General features: G+C 33.0%; 1 long non-coding RNA gene across 3 annotated transcripts; it reads left to right on the top strand.

The window, feature by feature from the left end:
• Positions 1 to 207: 207 nt before the first annotated feature.
• On the top strand, positions 208 to 4863 carry LOC126883539 (uncharacterized). 3 transcript variants are annotated; one of them, XR_007697696.1, is made up of 5 exons: positions 208 to 393; positions 3452 to 3537; positions 4054 to 4139; positions 4312 to 4397; positions 4570 to 4863. It is a non-coding gene; the product is annotated as an uncharacterized LOC126883539 (long non-coding RNA). The 3 variants fall into 3 exon arrangements; XR_007697694.1 differs by lacking the exon at positions 4570 to 4863 and having other exon boundaries at positions 4312 to 4535; XR_007697695.1 differs by lacking the exons at positions 3452 to 3537; positions 4570 to 4863 and having other exon boundaries at positions 4312 to 4535.
• Positions 4864 to 5227: the final 364 nt, after the last annotated feature.

Below are 5227 nucleotides of genomic sequence, written 5' to 3'. Positions count from 1 at the left end.
AGTGAAGACGAGATTACTTGAGATGAATTCGTCCAAATTGGGGATTTAATTCAACGAAGAATTCAACCACAAAAAAAACGCCCTACGAAGTAATGTTGGGTTACCAACCAAGAGGTATAGCCGATGCTGTTCTGGCCAACAAAATGTCATTACAGGAGGCAGACCGGGGCGATCTATCGAAAATATGTGCGGACGTCGAACGAATGACTGATGCAAACCTGGTCAAATAAAAGCAAACATTTGACAAAGTGATTGAATTCAACGAAGAATTCAAGCGGACGTCAAACGAATGACTGATGCAAACCAGGTCAAATAAAAGCAAACATTTGACAAAGTGATTGAATTCAACGAAGAATTCAAGCGGACGTCAAACGAATGACTGATGCAAACCAGGTCAAATAAAAGCAAACATATGACTAGAGACTGGAAAATATGCACTAAAAAATGTCTAAAATATGCATGCAATATGCATTTTAAAACAAGCTGAATATGCACAATTAACATGCAAATATGCATTTATATATGCACTTATTTTTATATGAATAATTTTATGGTTTACGTTAAATACATAAATAAATAAAAAATAATAAAAATAAATAAATAGGTTTGAATTTAAACCAAATTGTATTATTATTTCTTAATATATTTTTTTAACTTCAGGTTTTGTGACAAATAAAACGGCAAAATATTTTATTTTGACCACAAGATAAATAAGAGTACAATAAAATAAATGTACATATTTTTATTGTTACAATATTGATTCATATTTTCTAAACTAATATTATAAAAAGAGTACAATAAAACAAATTTACATATTTTTATTGTTACAATAAATAATCATATATTGATTCATATTTTCTAAACTAATATTATGTCTTCTATCTGTTAATATTTGTTTATAGGCAGAAAAAGATCTCTCAACGTCACAAGATGTAATTGGGGCATATTTAAACTTTGCTATTAGAGACGGATCCATATTAATATTTTCATCGAAGTTTCCAAAATTGATTATATTATTTATTGAACGCAATAAAGTGAAACCCTCATTTTTGTTTAAAACGTCATCAAGTTTATCTTTAATTTTTACTCCAATTTCCCCATTCAGATTTGTTATTTTCTGTTTAACCGAATCAACAATAGACATACTATTGTGAAGACATAAATTTTGAGCCTCTAATTTTGTAATTGAACTTTCAATGATATCGAAATTCGATTTTATATACAACAATTGATTTTTAATAGACTTTTCTTTAAAAATATTTTGACAGTTATCAATAGCGGTACAAGTCGGATCAAAACTTGAAATAACGCTTTTGATGTCGTCGTAGTGTTCAGATAAAAATATAGCACTTTTAAGCCAAGTTCCCCATCTGGTTAATACTGGTTCTGGTGGTAAAGGAATATCGGGAAGCATCTCCCTATATACCTGTACACGTAGTGGTGCTTTCAGAAATACTTTTTTTACATTATTTATTAAGGTGTTTACATTGGGAAATTCAATTCTAACTTTCTCTGCAACTCTGTTTAGGCCGTGCGCCAAACATGTACAGTGAATTAAATTAGGGAAAAAGATTTTAAGATTGGATGCAGCTTTCATCATATATGAGGCGGCATCACTAAGCATTAATAATATTTTTTCAAATGGTACTTGATCAGGTAAAAAAAAATTTGTTAGGGATTCGTTAACAAATCTAGCTATTGTAGCATAGTTTGTTTTTTCCAAACATTTTACACTAATTAAGTATGAGTTTTTAAAATCGCCAGAGTCGTTAAGAACTCCAACAATTAGATTCGCAATTTGTCGACCCTTTGTATCCGTTGTTTCGTCGACGGAAATCCAAAGATATTCGGCTTTTAACTGATTTTTAATACTCGTCATCACATCTTTGTAACATGCACTGACATATTTTTTCCGAAGAGTTGAAGAACTTGGTATTTGAGCTGGTTTATCTTTAATCTTGCAATAAGTTTTTAAAAAGTTTTGACACGATTTATGTTCTAACTTGTGCAGAGGGATATTGCAGTTCAAAAAAAAATGGCATAAATCCTTTGCAAAGGTTTCTTGCCCAACTGACGTATTCTGAATCTGCAAACTGTTCTGTAGAATCTGCTGGCGAGGTTTATTATCATTTTTTGATAGCTTAGTTTGGTGAAGTGAAGTTTTTATGTGTTGAACTACTTGGAATTTCTTTTGACATGGAATCTGGAATATAATGATAATTATGTTTTAGATGTTTTCGTAAATAGATACCTACATTAAAATGATCAAACTTTTTAAACCTCCCCCAATTTTTTTTTATTTTTCAAAGTGAAATTGAAATCGTCAAACAATAAAGTACAGTCAGTGTACCGTAGTATACAGGGTGGGCCACTCTCAACACCTCGCTCTGTATAAGCCAAACCGTTGCGAACTTTAAAAAACAGTTTTTGAAGAAATGGGACGGTTTGTCATTTTAGAATAGACAGACACATAGATGTGCAAAGAAGTTTGATAAGTTTAAAAATCTATTGAAGTGGAGAACTTACCTTTTTATCACAAATGGTGCAAAACATACTTTCACTGTCGATAACTTTTAGATGATTGTTACTTCCAATCCAACTTCTGAGAAGACTTGATTTTTCCCTTGCTACTTTAGGCATTTTCACAATAATAATAAAATGATTTTTTTACACAGTATAGTCAATAACTTGCAATCACAAAAGTTGAATAATCGGCGATTGATTTAAGACTAACCATTCATAAAATAAAATAATCTATCCTACCCTTAAAATGCTTAAAATTTCGTTTTGGTTGGTTTTCCCAGAATAATTCATAGTTGGCCGACACCAGCAGAAAGTACAGGTAATATTTGTAATGTTATTCAAAATATAATCGGTATTTACTTAGGTAATTTGTAAATTCTGAGAAGTCTATAAATCTTAAATATCCGGATAATGATACCTGCAGCTATAAATAACGCCCATTATGTTTATGGGTACAACAACAAAGGAGCTTAACAGCAAAATATTTACTTTCACATTTTATTTTAATGGATGTTGATGTTACTAATATATACCTTATTTTTAAATGGGGTAGAGTAAATTCCCATCAAAATATGCATTTATATGCTCTTAAATCTCCAAATATGCAAGGCATATGCATTTATGAAAAACATGAGAAATATGCAGCATATATATGCATATGCATTTTGCATATAATCCAGTCTTTACATATGACAAAGTGATTGAATTCAACGAAGAATTCAAGCGGACGTCAAACGAATGACTGATCCAAACCAGGTCAAATAAAAGCAAACCTTTGACAAAGTGAATGAATTCAACGAAGAATTCAAGCGGACGTCAAACGAATGACTGATGCAAACCAGGTCAAATAAAAGCAAACATTTGACAAAGTGATTGAATTCATCGAAGAATTCAAGCGGACGTCAAACGGATGACTGATGCAAACCAGGTCAAATAAAAGCAAACATTTGACAAAGTGATTGAATTCAACGAAGAATTCAAGCGGACGTCAAACGAATGACTGATCCAAACCAGGTCAAATAAATGCAAACATTTGACAAAGTGATTGAATTCAACGAAGAATTCAAGCGGACGTCAAACGAATGACTGATGCAAACCAGGTCAAATAAATGCAAACATTTGACAAAGTGATTGAATTCAACGAAGAATTCAAGCGGACGTCAAACGAATGACTGATCCAAACCAGGTCAAATAAAAGCAAACCTTTGACAAAGTGAATGAATTCAACGAAGAATTCAAGCGGACGTCAAACGAATGACTGATGCAAACCAGGTCAAATAAAAGCAAACATTTGACAAAGTGATTGAATTCAACGAAGAATTCAAGCGGACGTCAAACGAATGACTGATCCAAACCAGGTCAAATAAAAGCAAACCTTTGACAAAGTGAATGAATTCAACGAAGAATTCAAGCGGACGTCAAACGAATGACTGATGCAAACCAGGTCAAATAAAAGCAAACATTTGACAAAGTGATTGAATTCAACGAAGAATTCAAGCGGAAGTCAAACGGATGACTGATGCAAACCAGGTCAAATAAAAGCAAACATTTGACAAAGTGATTGAATTCAACGAAGAATTCAAGCGGACGTCAAACGAATGACTGATGCAAACCAGGTCAAATAAATGCAAACATTTGACAAAGTGATTGAATTCAACGAAGAATTCAAGCGGACGTCAAACGAATGACTGATCCAAACCAGGTCAAATAAAAGCAAACCTTTGACAAAGTGATTGAATTCAACGAAGAATTCAAGCGGAAGTCAAACGGATGACTGATGCAAACCAGGTCAAATAAAAGCAAACATTTGACAAAGTGATTGAATTCAACGAAGAATTCAAGCGGACGTCAAACGAATGACTGATCCAAACCAGGTCAAATAAAAGCAAACATTTGACAAAGTGAATGAATTCAACGAAGAATTCAAGCGGACGTCAAACGAATGACTGATGCAAACCAGGTCAAATAAAAGCAAACATTTGACAAAGTGATTGAATTCAACGAAGAATTCAAGCGGAAGTCAAACGGATGACTGATGCAAACCAGGTCAAATAAAAGCAAACATTTGACAAAGTGATTGAATTCAACGAAGAATTCAAGCGGACGTCAAACGAATGACTGATGCAAACCAGGTCAAATAAATGCAAACATTTGACAAAGTGATTGAATTCAACGAAGAATTCAAGCGGACGTCAAACGAATGACTGATCCAAACCAGGTCAAATAAAAGCAAACCTTTGACAAAGTGAATGAATTCAACGAAGAATTCAAGCGGACGTCAAACGAATGACTGGTGCAAACCAGGTCAAATAAAAGCAAACATTTGAAAAAGTGATTGAATTCAACGAAGAATTCAAGAGGACGTCAAACGAATGACTCCCTAATTACCTGATCCTTATATCATTAAAAAGGGTTTTAGATCATGATCGTTACGTAATCGAGGATCCTCAAGGTTCCGTGAGATCTCAAAAGAAAAATGAAGGTGTGTCATCTAACGATAAGATGAAACCTTTCAATACTGACGTCAGTTCTGAATCCAAAGGGGATTTGGATCCTAACGAAACGGATCTCCAAGATAACGAGCGATCCACAATTATTGTGATCAAAGCTAGCTGTACAAAAAAAATTACGTATGTCTTGTTTTAATCTGAATTTATATCACTGGTTTATCAATTAATTTTGATTAATATTATAAAACATAAAA

Source organism: Diabrotica virgifera, chromosome 4 (assembly GCF_917563875.1).
Source record: "Diabrotica virgifera virgifera chromosome 4, PGI_DIABVI_V3a".
Classification (NCBI taxonomy): Eukaryota; Metazoa; Arthropoda; class Insecta; order Coleoptera; family Chrysomelidae; genus Diabrotica; species Diabrotica virgifera.
The sequence above is the reverse complement of the archived record's forward strand: the minus strand, read 5'-3'. Positions and strand labels throughout refer to the sequence as shown.